This window comes from Panthera tigris, chromosome A1 (genome assembly GCF_018350195.1).
Source record: "Panthera tigris isolate Pti1 chromosome A1, P.tigris_Pti1_mat1.1, whole genome shotgun sequence".
In the NCBI taxonomy this organism is placed as follows: Eukaryota; Metazoa; Chordata; class Mammalia; order Carnivora; family Felidae; genus Panthera; species Panthera tigris.
Genome location: NC_056660.1, coordinates 38,798,289 through 38,818,550, shown reverse-complemented (window position 1 = coordinate 38,818,550; position 20,262 = coordinate 38,798,289). Strand labels below are relative to the sequence as shown.

The 20,262-nt window shown below is 33.1% G+C and overlaps 1 long non-coding RNA gene across 3 annotated transcripts in view; it reads right to left on the bottom strand.

The window, feature by feature from the left end:
* The window catches only part of LOC122236538, a 310,323-nt gene that overhangs the window by 32,579 nt on the left and 257,482 nt on the right, over positions 1-20,262 (bottom strand). For 2 of the 3 annotated variants that reach the window (XR_006214583.1, XR_006214585.1), the window contains exon 2: positions 393-428. This is a non-coding gene — a long non-coding RNA (uncharacterized LOC122236538). Of the gene's footprint in view, positions 1-392; positions 429-8,504; positions 8,573-20,262 lie in introns of those variants that run through there. The other variant, XR_006214576.1, reaches the window with a different exon arrangement.

Below are 20,262 nucleotides of genomic sequence, written 5' to 3'. Positions count from 1 at the left end.
TTGTAAACTTGTAAAGTAAAAGATACACACTCTTGAATCAGTGAATATTTATGCATATATGAGAAATTCTTGTTTATTTACACTAGGGAGTGTTCAAAGAAGTACACTTCAGCATTAATTTTTTTTTCTCACAGCAAACTTGGAACTAACCTAAATAGTCATCAGTAGGGAAATGAATAAATCAGTATGATATATTCATGTAATTTTACTCAAATTTAGGAATAAAAAAAATGAAGTAGTTTTATGTGTGTCAAAAACAAAGAACACAAAAACAAAGGCAGTTTTGTATGAAACAAAAAGTGGAGTAAAAAATGTAAGTCTTATGAGGATATATCAGATGTGTAATTTTTAAATGTATACATGATTGCATACATATCTTAAAATGTACTTACCTGTGTAGATTGAAGATGTTTTTAAAATTCTCATTGCTAATTGTAGAAAAGAAGAGGAATGGGAATTAGTAAAGATACAACAGTACATTATGCCTGAATTAAATACATATAAGTACATCAACATGAAAGTTACACCCTAAATATGTTTATATATATTTTTTCCCTTCTTTTTTCCTTCTTCTTTCTTTTCTTCTTTCCAAAAAGTTTTACTAAGTGTATGCATATTACAAGTGCAAAGGATTTAGCAGTGAATGAAATCCCTTCCCTCAAGAATTTCATATTTTGTGAGAGTAAAAAGACAATATGCATATAAACAAAATATATAGTATATCAGATATAACAAGTACTGTGAAAAAAAAATTCAGTGGGGAAGGAGATAGAGAATGCTGAATGGGAAGCGGGTATTTGACATTTTATTGTTGAGTGAAGGCTTTGATTTTAAGGGGGGAATTTGCACTAAGTTGTAGCTATTTTTCTTAAATCATCTTAGGAAAATATTTTTGTAATTTTTAAAACATTAACAAATTTTATAATTGAGCAATTATAATTTGGTTTGTTTTCAATAATTCCAAGTGCCTAAGTAAACTAAGTTATGCCCAAAGAAGGAAACATTTATTGATTCTTGATTAATGGCAGTTTTTGATTGATAGATGCATGTGAAGATTGCTCATGATACACTAGTAATATATTCAATAGGAAATTTTTCTAATCCACTTATGAAATGTTCTCATTATGGTTTCCTTCCAATAAACAACTGAAGAAATTTTATTCCACTCCACTATCACATCAAGCCAGGGTTATTTGAAGGTTATATTGTATTTTCTACAAGGTTGATTTGAAAGCACTTATAAATCTTTAAGCCTTGTGTACCACTAAGCTTATTAAAATTTGGCATGTTAATAGTTGGTGTTTGAAAATTTTAATCTGTTGGAAAGTTACACGTTGATTTCTATTTTTTGTTTGTTTGTTTGTTTGCCAACCTGGGAATGGTTAGTGAATGATGAGTAGCATAGTAGAAGACATCACCCAGCTCATATTAGAACAATTTCCCACAAACTTGCTAAAGTGTATGCTTTTATTTATATTTTTTAAAGCTTATATATATATACATACATATATGCATATGTATATATATATATATATATATTTGTGTATATATATATATATATATTACATGTTTATTTTCAAAAGAAAAAGTAGTATTTTATTAACTACCACACTGTTATAATACACTTTAAACGTACAATAAGGTAGCTTTTAAATTTGAGGTGCTCTTAAGGATAACAAATGAACAGAATTCCAAATTTTTGAAATAGGTGAACTGCTGCAGTTATAGGGATACATTTAGGAAAACTGTATAACTCTTACAAGAGCAGCAATGAAAGTTTATTTTGTATACTTTTTAATAATTGAAAATATAAAAGGCTATTAAAAAAATACAAGGAAAATTTAGCATAATAAAAAAAGATACAATTAAACGTACTGGATACATATAAATTTTAAGGGAAGAAGTGAAAAAGGAAAATAGTTGATATTTAAGTACACTGACTACCTAGACAAAAAAATACTTAAAAAAATCATAAACCTCTAGTTTTCTATGACGAATATCCATATTGTTAGAGTATCACCACTATGGAAGTGATTTTGTTATGTTTGAATATGTTATACTTTACTGGTAATTTACATGATGGCTTTTAAGGCTGTGGCAGGCATATGGTTTTTCCAAACAAGACTGGATAAAAAAAATCACTGTTAAGACACAACATACCTTATTTTTTTGGTCTTTCCATATTCAAGAAAAGGGATAATTCATTGTAACATTTTCTTACCACCCAAATACCTCAACCTATACATTTTAAACTTTTTTTTTTAAACATTGGTTATATGCTCAACTTCGTTATTTAAAGAGTATTAACAAGACATTATTTTGGTAAATTAAATATTAAATGTGGCTTATCAACAGGATTTGAAAGGTGACTATCCTTAGAGTTCCAAGTTAAAATGTAGTTTTCAAAGTCTAACAAGAGTAATGCTTAAAAGTAATTAAAATAATTAGCTTCAAAATGACAAACTGATAAACTAAGTAAAGTGTGCATACACTATGTAACATTCGCTTGGAAACTTGATTTGTCAGTTACACCTAGAAATTACAGTCATCAAGAAAATTACAAAAATTTTTTTTTATCATAACATGATTTATTTGACCCCCACAACATTTTTTAAAAAAATCCTACAACAGATAAATATCAACATGTTCTAATTTTTTTAATATTTATTTACTTTTTTTTGAGGGGGTGGGGTGGGCAAGGGACAAAGAAAGGGAGGCACAGAATGCGAAGCAGGGTCCAGGCTCTGAGCTGTCAGCACAGAGCCTGACATGGGGCTTAAACTCATGAACATGAGCTTATGACCTCAGCCAAAGGCTGATACTTAACTGACTGAGCCACCCAGGAGCCTCCAACATGTTCTCATTTCTATTCTAAACCAAAGCATTGATGCATTTAGTTAGACTACCATTCACATTGTTATATTCAATTTTCTCTTTATATAACTTGGCAAAATTTCATTTCTTCTAGATTCCAAAAGTACCTACAAAACCCATGCAATTTTACCATTTTTAATATGCTATGGAATATCATACAAAGTAAGGCATTTCAGTGTCATGTATAAATAACCAAGTTACTGTCAATCCAAAAATTTTTGCACATTAATAAAAGGATATCTAAAAACTTAAGAACAATATTCTCACCACTGTATAAAAATAACCACAATGAGTAAGTCTTTGTGTAATATTTACTCCACTATCTCATTTCCAGAGACTGTGACAAGCTATAAAGGTATTTCAGTGTTGGTAAGGGTATCTTGATTGCTAGTGGTGGACGTATTAGTGGTTCCTATATCTGAAACAGAACTTTGTTGAATATTCGCAAGGATAAGTGTGTCCTCCGGCAGTAATCAAAGCATCATCTCATGCAGCTTCCACAGATGCCAGGACTGTACTGCTAGAGTGAATACCTTGTTTTTATTCTGGTGTGTTTTAATATGTTTGGCAAGGTGGTCACTTCTCATAAAGCGTTTTAAACATTCTGGACAAATTTCTTCTTACCTGTACATGTTCTTCTGTGCTTCTATAATTCAAGTAAATAATTCAAGTAAATCTTTTACCACTGAACATCCAGTTACAAACAAAAGGGTGCTCCCCAGAATGCCAATGCAGATAAGCTCTCAGATGTGAGGTATTCCCATGGACTTTACCACATCCTGGCATAGGAAAAATGTGTTGCTTCTCTTTTCCAAGATTGCTACCTCTCCACCACATTCTTTACGGTTGGGACAGGGGCAAGCTACTCTCCAAAAAGTCTTTTTCCTTCTTGTTGCTGGTTCCCTTTTAGTGTATGCTTTTATATTTTTTCAAAGGTTATTTATTTATTTTGAGAGACAGAGAAAATGTGAGTGGGGGAGGAGCAGAGAAAGGGAGAGAGAGAGACAGAGAGAGAATGAATGAATGAATGAATCCCAAGCAGGCTCCATGCTGTCAGCGTAGAGCCCAACATGGGGCCTGATCCCACCAACTGTGAGATCATAACCTGAACTAAAATCAAGAGTTGGATGCTTAACTGACTGAGCCATCCAGGTACCTCAAAGTGTATGCTTTTAAAAGTCACCTTTTCCCTAGACTATTGTTTTACATAATTTGCTTTTGGTGACTTCACTCTTAAATATGGCGATCGACTCATGGTGGTGAATTGTCTATATTCAAATGCTATTATGTTATTAAATTGCAATCAATGTTAATTTGTTGAATCATACAAGAGAATCATCCTTACTAGTTCTATTACTAGTAACAGTAATACTAAAAGTACTATTAGACTACTAAAAATACTACTACTACTAAAAGTAAGACAAAGTCTAATAACAACTAGTTGACTTACAAAGAATAGTGCTTCCCATATTCCAGACATTACTGGGGAGAGGATGTTTTATAGCTGTTAACTCTCATTTTTCAAGTAGGCTGAAAAATTGTTGCCCAAGCATGCTACTACTCAACATTGGTGGTCTAGTAAAACGGGAATTCTTTAAATCTGTTTTTGAAAATATAACTTTATAAAACCATTTGGGAGATAAACTGGGCATTATCTTGTAAACTTAGAAAGTTGTGATGATGTTTGGATTGCACCCAGCCACCACACGTTTCAACACTATGTACGTTTTTTTAAAAGAAATAATATGAGCTTAAAATACTTAGTGTAGTTCCTACAAATCCAACATAATTATATTTAGAACCTGATATATCAACAAGAGACTGAACAGGAGAGAACTCAGCAAATGTCTCCACTTATATCACCTCCACAGACTGGCCTATTCAAGTTACATGATTTTATAAAGTTTTTAAGATATGGTGATTTTAATTATGTTCTTGAATAAGCTCTTATTCTAATCAATGTGTACACTATTGGAATCTCTCTAAAACAGAATTTAGTTTTCAGTAGTTTAATAAGAACATCAGCCAAAAAAAAAAACAACAACAACAACAGGTGAGATGTTTACACACTTAAATTGTCATGATTTTAAACAGCTTTATTGAGATAACATTCACATGCCATAAATTCACCCATCTGAAGTGTAGAAATAAGTTTTTAGTACACTCACAGGAGGTGTGTAGCCATCACAACTATCTAATTTTAGAAAATATACATCTTCCTAGAAGAATCCCATACCTGTTAGCAGTCATTTCCCATTTCCCTAACCCTAGCTGCCAGCAACCACAACTCCATTTGCTGTCACTTTGGATATGCATATTCTGGGCATTTTATATAAATGGAATCATACACTATGTAGTCTTTTGTGACTGGATTTCAGTACTTCAGTACTTCATTTTTTTATTGCTGAATAATATTCCATTGTATGGATATACCACATTTGTTTATGCATTATTATTTGATAGACATGTGGGCTCTTTATACTTTTTGGCTGGTATGAATAATGCTAATAACTTTCATTTACAAGTTTTTGTTTGGACATATACTTTCTATTGGCTTTATACCTAGAAGCTGAAGTGATTAGTCATATGGAAACTTTATGTTTAACATTTTGATGAACAGCCAGGCTGTTTTTCAAAGAACTGCACCATTTAATATCTTCATAAGCAATATAGGGGTGTTCTAATTTCTCCACATCCTGACCATTATTTGTTATTATCTGTTTTTTTTTTTGTGACAGTCATCCTAGAGAGTGTTAAATGATATTGATTTCTCAGATGGCTACTGAATTAGAGCATCTTTTCATGGTACTTTGTATGTATTTTTGAAGAAATGTCTATTCAAATCATTTAACCAATTTTAATTAGGCTATTCATCTTTTTTTTTAGTAGTTGTAAGAGATTTTTTTGCTACTTCTGGATACAAGTAGTCAAATACATGATCTGCAAACATTTTGTCTTATTCTATGAATTATCTTTTCACCTGATGGTGTCCTTTGAAGCACAACAGTTTTTAGTGTTGATGAAGTCCAATTTATATAATTTTTTTTGTCACTTATTCTTTAGGGACCATATCTAAGAAAAAAAATGTATTGATATGGGGGGGGGGTACCTGGTCAATTAGTCAAGTGTCCAACTCTTGATTTCAGCTTAGGTCATGATCTCTTGGTTCGTGAGCTTGAGCCCCACATCAGGCTCTGCACTGACAGTGCAGAAGCTGTTTGGGATTCTCTCTCTCCGCTCTCTCTGTTCCTCCCCCACTGTGCTCTCCCTCCCTCAAAATAAATAAATAAACTTAAAAAAATAATAAAAAAGTAAAATGTATTGATATGGATAGAAAAAAATACCTTTCCTTTACTGAACACCTTTAGAATCTTGGTGATAATTTTAACAATTGAAATCACTCCTGTTGGGAAACGTAGATTCACAGATCATCATGGCCTTTAGAAAAAAAAAGTGATAAATGGACTTAACAGTTAAAGCAAACCCAAAGAAAATTAGCTTTTGAGTTCTTGATATTTTAAATAAATACCCAACAGAGGTGGGCATATTACTAGCTGGAATTTTAATAAGAATGCACAACTCATAATGTTATAAGAAATTAAAATAATTTTGTCAAATAATAAGGATTAAAAAACTTCTCATTGCTTGCCTCAAAAGTGATCATTTGTCAATAGTGAAATCTAGGGAGTACTCAAACTGTTACTCTCTCAAAAGAGGAGTAGAAATCACTCTAAGAATCAGTTTTGGAATTTCAGCTATGTAATTTACGTAGTTCCTAAAATTGAAAGGCATCCTTAAAAAAAAAACTTTTTATTTATAACTCCTTAACTCCTTCATAAAAAAATGTACTTTATCAATATGTAAAACAGAAAGAACAATAGATATATTAGAAGATTGATATGTAACTTTAAAACTTACTCCTTATCACATATTTCAAAATTTATGCCTATAAAAATAGACTAATTACCATTATTAACTGGCTTTACGGGCTGAAGTAGTCATGATTTTGAACTAATAAAATAGACTCATCTTAAGAATATCCCCTATGTTATGGACTGAACTATATTCCCCCAAAATTAATATGCTGATGCCCTAACCCCCAATGTGGCTGTATTTGGAGATAGGGCCTTTATGGAGATAATGAAAATTAAATGAGGTTATAGGGTGCGGTCCTAATCCAATAGGACTGGTGTCTTTATAAGAAGAGGAAGAGAGACCAGAAATCTGCGCATTTGCACACAAAGGAAAGACCATGTGAGCACACAGTGTAACGGCAGCAGTCTTCAAGCTGAGAGTCTCTTCACTGGAAACCAGCCCTGCTGACACACCTTATATTGGACTTCTAGCCTCCAGCAACGTGAAACAAGAAATTAAATTTCCATCGTTTTACGAAGTCTGTGGTATTTTGGTATGGCAGTCCATGCAGATTAATTCAACAATGACCTTACTCATAGGTTGGGCCCAACATCCAATTTAACTTGATACAACATATGGGAAAAGAACATTTGCAGAAAAATCACATTATCTGTTGCATTTCTTATTTTCTAGCTACTGGTGTATGTCAGTCAATGAGATCCCTGGAAGGCAGTCAGCCAGAAGTAGGACAGTGAAGTGAGGGCATTTCTTACTCTGGCTCCTTCCCTACAGGGTTACCCTCCTTCTGGAGTAGGGTAGGTTGAATGGAGGTGGCTGTGCCTCCCAAGCTATCGTCCTTTTCTTTCCTTTCCTTTCGGTAATTGCTCCCTACCTTCCTTCTTTTAGTCCTAGAAGTGGTCTTAGCTTTGCCATTATTAGCTCCTTAGAATCATACCATCCTTTCTGATATGCTATACTCCGTTCACACTTTCATAAATATTCTCTTTATTAAAAACTCCCTGAAGTATTCTAATTTGACTGTGCCATCTGTTTCATGCTGATACCCTGCCTGAAACTGAGATCTAACTTCTAAAACAGATACTTTCAATTTTGAAGAAACTTGTGTAAGTTATGTTAGTAATATGATGCTAATGTAGTCAAATTAAAGCATCACAAAAACATTTATTTAAACTGATTTTCTCCAAATTATCTATGTGCCAGCTTAGAATTACTAATCTTAGTAATCACAAAGTATGAGTCAGATTTCTGTAATGAGCCTTGTAGACCTTTCCTGGTACTGAAAAATTACTTGGAACCCTAAAAATGTCACAATATGAAGCAAAGCAATTAAAGATCATGACACAGATTCATGAAGTTTAGAATTCTATTGTGGTGATCAAACTGGTGATTTTTTTAATATTAAGAATTGATTTGAGCTCCCTATATTATGAAAAGAACAGTTTGTGAACCAGAGGAAGTAGAACATTCTTTTCACAATATAGAAAGATGCATAAAATGGAGATACTATATTTTCAGCAAACATAAAATGCAGAGTACTATATTTGGCAAGTCTCATTTCATGGGTCTAGGATGAAAACTGGTGTTTATACTTGTAAAAAAAGAAACTTGAGATTTTGATGAGCCAGTTTTGGAAATCATTACTCTATCCAATCTTTCTATCCTGAGAAAATAAAATGTTCATCTTTCAAGTCTGAGCTTACATTCTGTCGCTTTTCCATAACTTCCTATAAGTAACCCCAACTTAAACACATTTTCTTGGGAACCCAGTCTTTCATTCTTATGCAGACCTCATTCTGTCTTCTGTCCTGCTCCTTCTTCTTTTCTACCAAAAGGAAGAAAAAAGGAAAGAAGTTAGGAAGGAAAAGGGAAGAAGTTAAAAGAGAAATCATTATAATGTAATGTGGACAATACTGTTAGTGCTCAGAAAATTCCCATCCACTTTCTAAATTCCCCAGACTCCATGAATTTGGGTTAAAGTCTTATAACCAGTTCTGTCACGTAAAATAGGAGGAAAAGTGATACAGAAATCAGTACCAAAAGAAGGGTGCAACTCTCAAAACAATAATATCTGGCCTGGAATCTGAGAGGACATCTGTGACAAAATTATTCCTGAATGTTGAAGAGATGATTATCTGTATCAGGTAGTGACAAAGTTATTAATACTGCTGTCTGTTCTAAGTAGGAAAGAATATTGTTTCCTCAGTCAGAAGCTTTAAGGGAAAATGTTAGAAAACAGAAGGTTAAAAATATGTTCTGGTTGCTACTGAATATGCTGAGCAAGATATTACAAGAAAAAGATGGGCTTAAGAAATAATCGGCAGACTCAATAGTTAAAAAGAAGACAGACAGGAGACTTATAGAACTGGACAAAACTACTGCTCCTAGATCCCAAATAGGTACAAAAGGGATTAACAAAAGCTCTGAACAAAATGATCAAACGACTTAAGGATAAATAGATTAAGGATGAAGACTTTACAACTATTTTTCCTGATACCTTCAATGCAGAAAACATTAGATTGACAGAGAGGCATGAGTCAAGAAAACTAAGAAATAAAGTAGAATCGAGAACTACACCTTTTAAAAACCTTAGCATTTTGCTATTGGCATGTAAAATTCATTAAGATTAGAAGACAATTAGCATCTGTGGGAAATGTATTTCCAAATTAACTACAGATCTAGGAGTGGAAGAGTTTACATGAGACATACAATCACCCATGATCCCTGACACCACACTGATGACATAGGTTCCTGGTGTTTCTCTTTCCTTACTCACTGCTCCCTTCATCCTCACATTGGCTTCTCTCCCATCTTCCAGCCTGATTTGGGGCCCAATCTATTCTCTCTACATTCTCTTCATGAGCTTGGTTATACAATTATATGGTTTTAGCTAAAAATAGATTTACGATGTTTTTAAAAATCTAAATCTATATCTACCAACTCTTCACTAAGTTCCACAACTGATATTTTAATATTTATTTCAAGTTAGATACCTAATAGACCTCCCAAACTTAAAATGTACCAAGACAAAACAAAACAAATGTAAGTAAGTAAGTAAATAAATAAATAAATAAAATGTGTCAAAACAGAGCTTTTGTTTTTCTCACCACTCATCTAACTCCTTCTGGCTTGTTGTTCTCCCAGCATTTTCATCTCAGTAAATAAAACCACAATCAAACAGATTCTCATTCCAAAAAGAAAAAGATAAACAATGCATATGTGAATATCTCTTCTGGAACAACAACCACAGAAGCCTATTATTCCAATAGCACCTGGAGAAGTCACAGAATTTTCCCTACATATACGCCGAAGTCACCCCTTGCGATCAGAAATAATATAACCTTAGTCTTGACTAAATCTCCAATTTATTCAACCCCTTACTTTTCCTTTCTTTGCTCCAGCCATATCAGTTGGTCTCTCTTCTTTACCTTTATCATAATGCACCACCCTCAAATTAGGACTCTTGCTTTGACAGCTGAAACATTCTCATCTATCAGGTCTCAGGTCATATTACACTTTCTCAAAGAGGCTTCCAGATTGCTTTATATAAAATAGCATCATCATTCCTTTGAAGTTTCATCACTTAATTAATTTCTACAAGCATTTATTAAAATTTGAGTTATCTTTTTATTTACTACTAGTCTCCAGAGACTGAATAATGATCTACATGGGATCAGTGTCTTGATAGTGTTGTTTACCACTGTGCCCCTGATGCTTCACTTTGAAAACAAGTTGTTAAAAATGAAATATAACAAGTAGATTGAATATAATTAACCAATATTCCTCATTCCATTATTTTAGAATAGCCATAATATGATGAATACAACTATCACTCTGTTCTTTTGGACTTAAGTCTATTTATTCTATTATGGAATTTTATAAAATTTGATAAAAATTAACCTTTTTGAAACTTGTAATTTTTTAAATTATATGAAAACACTGAAAGCCTCTTATTGGGGACAATATCCTCCATCCAGTAATAATTGATGCTTAAAAAATCCATGCTATGTTTTTAAGAAATTCTCTGTATCTGGTTATAGATAAATAAGTGTACTTGCAATTAAGTGTGACAACAAATCTATCAGCCAATGACATCAATATATATATGTATACACACACACACTCACACATACGCATCTCCTATCACTATCTGTCTCACTATCTGAAGAAAAATCTTACTGTATCTAAGGATATATATTAGATTTTTGTAGTTAATTAGAAGATAACACTAACTGCATAGTTATTAATCTGGGTCTTATTACATCAGATGACAAAACAGAGTAATGCCAAAGAGTTAAAAAACGGAGGGACTCAGAAGAACTAATTTAGAGACAAAAGATTACAAGAAGATGAAGTAACTTAAAATCTCCTTTCTCATCACTGTAAATGGTCCAGAGTCACATAACAATTGATAACAAAACCCGTGATAACTTGCCAAATGTTTTGCTCATTTAGAGTGAGCACTTAACAGTAATCATTTTACATCTATAATTTTATTCCAATTGTTTTCCTTATATCATAAGAAAACCTAGAGATATTAGTAATATATACTTCTTTCTTAATGAAAAAAGTAAATTACTGGAAATAATTAGAAAAATATCTGGAGAAAAGGAAAAACAGAAATTTAGACTGAAGAACATTCAACATTGCAAATTTATCTTTTAAACTATAATATATGTGATTGTGGTCATCGCTAAAACACTCAAAGTCTATAGAGTGTACTGATTATGCACATAGACCCTGGAGCTCCACTGCCTGGGCCACAGCCTTTAATAAGTTTCTTAATGTCTCTATGCCTCACTTTCCCCATCTGTAAAAACAGACATAAGTTTCTACCTACCTCATAGAGTTATTGCAGGAATTAAATGAATAAACATAAATAAAACACTAGAAACTCATGCTACTCACTCATACTAGTTTAAATCTATACTGAAATGTAGCTTTCCTAAAATATTTTATGAGATATTATGCCCTATTTTCTCCTTGTGATACTGTTAAAAAAAAAAAAAACAACTAAAAAGTAAGGACAGAAACTGCCTATCAATTTTATCCAGATATCTGCTAAAACAATATATTGCCATATTGAGTCTTTGCTTCTTACTTGTAATTTTAAAAATCTGACAGAAAAGAAGAGTCAGTGACTAACACATTGCTGAATATCTGCTTTGCTTATAGAAAAGTTGATTATAGTTTTATAACAAGTCTATTATAATCATCAATATAAGAAAAAAATTGAGGTGCCTGGGTGGCTCAGTTGGTTAGGGGTCAGACTCTTGGTTTCAGCTCAGGTCATGATCTCCTGGTTTCCTGACTCGAGCCCCATGTCGGGCTCTGTGCTGACAGTGCAGAGTTGGCTTGGGATTCTCTCTCTCTGCCTCCCCCTTCACTTGTGCTGTCTCTGTCTCTCTTGAAACAAATAAACTAAAATATATATATGTGTGTGTGTGTGTGTGTGTGTGTGTGTATGTGTGTGTGTGTGTATACACACACACACACATACACACACATATAGGATAAAGATAGAAAACTTTTGAGAGCCCTATAAAGGACAAAAAAAATTTTAAAGGTTATGGGCTGTGGACTAATGATGCATACAACTTTTCAAACTAATTAAATGTACCATAAAGCTAGATGTTATCTAAACTCTAAATATTCCAATGTTAAATCTGAAGTTTTCCTTAATATTGCTGTTGGTAAGAACTACAGGGATATTTCATAGAAAGAAAGAAAAAGGAAAAAAGGAAAGAATAAACAGAGAGAAGAGAGGAAGAGAGGGGGAGGGAAAGAAAAAGGGAAAGGGAAGGGAGATAAGGGAGAAAATAGTCAAATGCCCTTGATAATTCTGATTCAGTGGGTTTGCTGTGGTGCTCAGAAATGTGTTTTTTCAGTAAGCATGCCAGACATCTACAGAAGTTTCTATAATATGAGAAAACTTCTTAACTCTTATAATGGGTTATGAAACAGATTTTAAAAGATTGCTAACTAATAAATTATAAGGACTAAAATTCAGTATCTGCCTTTTATTTTAAAATAGGATTTATTAAAAAAATAAAACAGGATTTGTCAAATTGTTTTATATTTTTAGATATAGATGTTAGCCTATATTTTTCAAATAATTTTATTTACAAAAAAAGTTTTAATTAAATATTTTCCTGAGTCTATTCCTCAGGTACCTGAGTGATCAAATTATATAAAAATTTCCTTTGACTCTATTTCTTAAGCTAGTTAATATAAATTCTACACAACTGGCACAAAAAGATGTATGGTTAAGTATATTTGTTATAAAATATGAAATGCAAAATAAATGAAAATAAAATAAATATATTTTCGTACAGTGTACTTGTGATTGGCTAAAGAATGTATTGAATACATGAAATAAAATATTCATCATTTTATGTGACCCTGCAATTTAGTACTGATCATAGAACAAAAAAATTCAAAAAAATGCTATGCTTATAAATCATCTAGCTCACATACAATGATTTGTAGATTAGGGCACTAAGTCTGGGAAATGTAAAGTGTTTTTATTTTTTTAAATTTTTTTAAATATGAAATTTATTGTCAAATTGGTTTCCATACAATACCCAGTGCTCATCCCAACCGGTGCCCTCCTCAATGCCCATCACCCACCCTCCCCTCCCTCCTACCCAAATGTAAAGTGTCTTTAAATACAGAGATTAGATCCCAAGTCACTATATCATATTGCATGTTAACATATAATCACATATATATGTATATACGTATACACTGAAAGTTGTTCAAACTATGAAATTAAATATTATGTAAATCAAAAGTATTAAAATTAATCCATAGGTACTGTGTTATGTAAAAAAGTTTAAAAATAACTTAATCTCATATGTTTCAGAATCTTTTTAAGGATGCAAGTGATCACAGAAACACATCATATGGTCATAAAGATTTATAAGCTGTTAAATGAACTTCAGGGCAGATGCAGAGAACATGTAACACCTGGCATAGATAGTATGTCTAACGATAATACAAATCCTTTATGGTACATTAACACCTTCAAAAATGAGTAATGTCCTAAGATTAACTCTGCAGAAAGTTACAGATGAGGGTCAAAATGAAATGTAATTTCGTGAAACTAAATCAGCAATAGAATTCATCTAACGTTTCTGTTATATCTGTTGCCATTAATATTTTCCAATAAACATAATTTAAGGTGTGTCTATGATGAATGATATTTATTTCTTTTAGGATCTGGGATATTTTGCGATTTATCTGAATTAGAAATATTATATATTCTATTTCTCATTATGTGCCTAATTAATTCACTGTATTAAAAATTCATCTTACTTTGTTCAGATCAGGCAAGCTAAAGCCTTTTAATTTCATTGTGCTCAAAAATTAATTCTTTCTGCTACTTTAAGGGCAAATAACTTATTCATATTACTCAAATCATCAGAAAAGCATAACTTTCCCCTTAACATTTTTTGTGAAACTAAGACTTCTCTGAAAGTTTTTCCTTCTTCCAGAATATTCAAATGTCATGATTGGTAACTTAGAATAAACCAAATAATATGATATTTTACTTCATATGTGATTTTTATTGTTTATTGCATTATACAGAGAAGTGTAAAGAATGATTCTATGGAGGTAAATTTCCAAATAACTAATTCCAAGCATTTAAAAATATAAATTAATCCTTAAGTTAAAATTTCAATATCTTTCTTTTCAAACATTTCTAGAAAGTTACCTGTTTGTGTATATATATATATATATATATATATATATAATATATATATACATACATACACACTCATGTGTGTGTATATGTGTGTGTATATATATTATATTATACATATATATGTATATATCTATATATATGAATAAATTGAAAAAGACAAAATGAAATTCTGCTAAGCCTAAATAGCAATAATTTATCATAAGAAAAATCACATGGTAGTATTTGAATATTGTCTGAAGTTTGTTATAAGGTATACCAAAAGATATATCTCCCATTAGTTCTTTGCCCCATGGAAGTATTTAGTTCCATTTCTCTATCACAATAACTGATAATAATAAGTTAATTATTATAGACTTTAAGTTTTAGTAAAATCTGTATTCTTGCCTGTTTAAACAGAATCTATTATTTTCATTGATTCTAGTGTCTAGAGTTATTCCTTATTTTAAAGATTTCAGGTTGCAGATTAGAAAATTTAAACAGAATCAACTGTTTATGTAGGTAAAGTCTACTATCAGTGGAACATTACATTTTTTGTTAATTTTATGAGGCTCCCGGGTGGTTCCGTTGGTTAAGCGTCCAACTTTTAGTTTTGGCTCAGGTCATGATCTCATGGTTCTTCGGTTTGAGCTTGCATCTGGCTGTGCACTGACAGTGCGGGGCCTGCTTAGGATTCTCTCTCTGTCTCTCTCTCTCCCTCAAAATAAATAATATCTAGTGTATTTGTCTAGTTGCTTTCAATTGTACAGTTGCTCATGAGTCCTTTTATGTGAAATGTCCAGGATAGGCAAGTCCATAGAGATAGACTAGTGGTCAACAAGGCTGGTTTGCAAGAGAGTACAGTAGTGCCCCCTTATCCACAGGAGATACGTTCCAAGACCTCCAATAGATGCCTGAAACCATAGATAGTATCAAGCCCTATATACACTGCTTTTCATGTACATGCATATTTATGGGAAATCTTAAGTAATAATTTAAGCAGAGCAAGAGACCAAAAACAATAGTAAAATATAACAATTATGGCAATATACTGTACTAAAAGATACATGAATGTGATCTTTTTCTCAAAATAACCAAATTGTATTGTACTCACGCTTCTTGTGATGATGTGAGATCATAAAATGCCTGTGTGATGAGATGAAGTGAGTGGAATGATACAGACATTGTGACACAGTATTAGGCTACTATTTCCCTTTTGCCCATACTTCAGAAAGAGAATCATCTACTTCTGAATCATGGTTGATCTCAGGTAACTAAAACTACAAAAGCAAAACTATGGAAGGCGAGGGGACTACTGTAATGGCAAGTGAGTACTAATGTGTGTATGGGGCTTTTAGAAACAGTGATAAGAAGTTCTAATGTTAGATAGTAATGATGAGCACACAACCCTGTGAATTTACTAAAAATCACTGAATTGTACATTTTTAAAAGGTGTATAGATTTGCATGTGAATTATATCACAGTAAAACTGTTATAAAACAAATCCACATTGAACTTCTTCTGACATTGGTACCCAGTGATGATGGACACATGAAGTGCGGAGTAGGTGGACCAATGCAATATGAAAAATATAATCTGGGAAGAAACATTTAATGTGGGGAAATGAAAATCTGGAACTCTGCATATTAGTAAGAATGGAGTGGGGAGGCAGTTATGTCATACACTGAAAAATAGCTCATGATTTCTTTTTCCTGTGTAGATGGGATGAGTGCATGATGTAATGTAAGACCCAAAGAATGGTTAAAAAAAGTAGTTTGTTGTCTCAGGTAATCTTAGAACAATATTGTAAATTCTATATATGTTAAAATACAAGAGCATGTAATCAACCAGTTCAATTAAGTATTATTGTATTATAACATAGTATTCCACTGGAGCTTTTTTTGTGGCATCATATACGATTTTGTGGCATCATATACAATTCTTAATGACAAATGGAGATAGTCATAGGTTTCTGTGTATATAGTCATAAGTTTCTGTGTTTTTGTGTGTGGGTACGTGTATTTGTGAAAAAGAGAGTGTGTGTTTCAGTGTATTTGGAGAATGGGATATGGCAAAGTCGTGTGGAAGAAGGAAGCTAGAGCTTTGCCTTAGGCTCACACATAACTCACCTGTTGTAGAAATGAAACATTCAAGGGTAGAACATTAAATCACTGAATATGACAGAGAGAATTTAATATCGTGAGGGGTCTATAGCTTCGCAAAAATTTAAGAACAGAATAAGGTTGTAAACAAGGAGAAAGATCAGATGCACATTCCAATAAAATTCTTAATTCAAATTTACTCCCTTCAAATAACTTTAAAATTTATACTTTGCATTTGAAGATCAAGCAGATATTCCCTCCTTACTCGTTTCTTAGATCAAATCCAACAGCAAACCTGTCTGGAACAGTAACTGAAACAAACTTTTATTAAGCTGGTATGCCCCAGGGATATAATTTTCACACAGGAAATTAAATTTACGAACAGAAATTCAGTTGATTTTTATTGATTATTTAAAATATATTCTTTTTTAGAGAATCTATAGATAATCAGGAAACAGATGTTTATCATCCTCTCCCCAAAATTGAATATAGATCTCATAATGATGATGGATAAAATCAATGAGAGTAAAGAACAAAAAATAGAGTGATTAAGTACGCTGTAGTTTTTTTGTCATTGAAATTACTTTTGGGTGGAAGCATATCAATCAGGGTAGATTGTGATGCGGTGGTTTATAAAATATAACCCAACATCTCACTGGCCGAAAACAAAATTTTATTTCTTGTTTATAACACAAGCTTAAAAAGAGACAGGCAAGTGACTAAGGGTGGAGGCTAATGGAGGCCCCGTGTCCATGCAATGACTCACCTGTGTCTAGACAGGGAGATGTGCACTGGGACTTAAAGTTACTATAGTATACTGACAGCTATTTCTTATTCTCATATTTTATTGGCCAACGGAATGGCCATACTTTTCTTCAAAAGAGTTGAAGAAATACAACCCATTATGTTTCCAGATGCAGAAAAGGAGGGATTATAAGGTAAAGAGCATTAATGAATACTGTTAAGTAGGTTCTGAGATTAAATTTTAATACACTAAATTCAGACCAAAAATAAATGTTCATCTTGTAAAAATCTGAGAATTTGCAGAACCTGAGGAATTTTACTTTATGATTTTGAAAGTTTATTTATATTTGAGGGGGGGAGAGGCAGAGAGAGAGGGGGACACAGAGAAATCTGAAGCAGGCTCTATGCTGACAGCAGAGAGTCAGATGCGGGGCTCAAACCCACAAACCATGAGATCATGACTTGAGCCAAAGTCGGAAGCTTAACCCACTGAGGCACCCAGGTGTCCCAGAGCTTGAGGAATTTTTAAATAGCACTGATAAAAGCTCACCATGCCACCAAGAATATTTACAATTAGGGTTAGGATTAGGTTTTCTAAGTAAGATCCAAGAGTAGTCAAAACAACTAAACATCTATTTTTTTTCTTAAAGTATTTTTATTTATTTTGAGAGAGAGAGAGTGAGAGAGAGTGGGGCAGGGGCAGAGAGAGAGGGAGAAAGAGAAAATCCCAAGCAGGCTCTTCACTGTCAGAGCAGAGTCCGATGTGGGACTCAAATTCATGAACCACAAGATCATGACCTGAGCTGAAATCAAGAGTCAGACACTTAATTGACAGAGTTACCCAGGTGCCCCTAAACATCTGTCTAATAAAGAGGCATTTTCATCCTATCTTGATTACAAAGAGTAAACATAATAAACACATCTAAATACCAAACTGCATTTCAATTCTATTAATTGGTAGAAGAACAAACTGCTACAAGAAGAAAACTTGGATAAATTTTATCTCTTCCCTTTTGAAGTATTGAGATATGTGATTAGCACAGAGATGGCTCATAATAAATGCTAAGAAAAAGCTAGAATTATAGGGGTGCCTGGGTGGCTCAGTGGATTAAGCGTCCAACTTCAGCTCAGGTCGTGATCTCACAGTTCATGAGTTCGAGCCCCACATCAGGCTCTGCTGATGGCTCAGAGCCTGGAGCCTGCTTCAGATTCTGTCTCTGTCTCTCTGCCCCTCTCCTGTTGGTGCTCTCTCTCTCTCTCCCTCTCAAATATAAAATAAAACATGAAAAAAATTAAATAAAAGCTAAAATTATAAATAAAACTTTTTAAACAACCTTCTTCTTCACCTTCGAAACAATGGCAAAGTGCTTTTTCAGGATATTAAGTTTCTATTGTTGCTGTAACAAACTACCATAAGCTTGGTGGCTTAAAACAACACACATTTACTATCCTTCAATTATAGAGGTCAAAAGACCTAAAATCCATGTATTGGCAGGTTATGTTGTGGAGAACCTAGGAGAGTTTCTTTTCTTGCTTTTTCCAGGCCTTAGAGGCCTGTATCCTTACTTGAGAAATCTCCTCCATTTTCAAGGACAGAAGTGCAACAACTTCAAATCTCTGTCACCTCTGGCTTCTGCCATCCTGTCCCCTCTTCATCTCTGACTCTCCTGTCTCCCTCTTATCAGGGCTCTTGTGATGAGGATAATTTGTTAACAATGTACTGAGTGTCCTGATACTAGTTATGTTTTTGAAATTTCAAAGAGTTTACAAATTATTCAATTAAAATGTTTTCTCCAATTATAAAAAAGTTTTACTAGAATTTTAATTTATGAGGTTATCAAATTTACCAATCATAACCTTTCATTACAAGTTTTATAGAAGGATTTGAATGTACCAGAAGGATTGGCTAAATAAAGTTGATGGTAATTGAATGCTGTATTTGCTTCTGATAGACCTCTTCATATTATTTTTAACAAGTTCTGAAAGATTTTTCTTTCAAAATAAACAAGAGAGACAAAAATGGATTTAGTGGTTGTTTTGAAATGCATGAGCTTCTTTATTAGCATAAGGATAAAGAAAGATCTTTCACAAAACAAATGTCTCAATGATACAGAAACTGAAGGCAACACTGTGAACAGGGGTTGGAACAAACTGGCAACAAGGGGTCAGTACTGGTCACCGATGTAATATGTTCTCTGCACAGCATACTTTTTATTGCAGCACACTTGTCGTTACTATGTAATCTGAGTGGATTGTAGTTTACGTTAATAAAATTAAGGTGATGGACTCACTTCTATACATGCTACAAGAATCACTTCTCCACGGAAAGTGATTCTAATAATCCCAGTATTAAAGTAGAATGGAAAGTGATATTGGCATAAAATTATTTGGATTTGAAGCTGTCGTGTATGACATTAGCCTTACAGTAGCAGTGTTAGTAACAGGTTAAAAATGCATATAGACCACAGGTGATGCGATAGTGACTTAATTCAGATTGATGGGTTTAGGGGTGGACATTAATTTGAAAACAATATAGAATGTATACTTTATCCCATCAGGCACTATGCAAAGAGGTAAATGATATGGGATTGAAAAGAAGTTAGATGTTATTATGTGAATATCTGAAATCTGTTGTTCAGTTGAGAAGATATGATTGATGAAGAGAAACTATCTGGAGAATCATCAAAAATCTCAGTGTTTGGGGCACCTGGGTGGCTCAGTTGGTTGAGTTTCTGACTTCAGTTCAGGTCATGATCTCACGATTCATTGGTGGAGCCCCACATCAGTCTCTGTGCTGACAGTGACAATGCTGAGCCTGCTCCTGATTCTCTAGCTAGCTAGCTCGCTGCCCCCTCCCACTCGTGCTCTCTCTCTTGCTCTTACAAATAAATAAATATTAAAAAAAATCTCAGTGCTTCTGTACAGACAATAAATACCAAAAAAAAAAAAAAGTCTGAAAATACAGAAAGAAGTATGGATCAACTT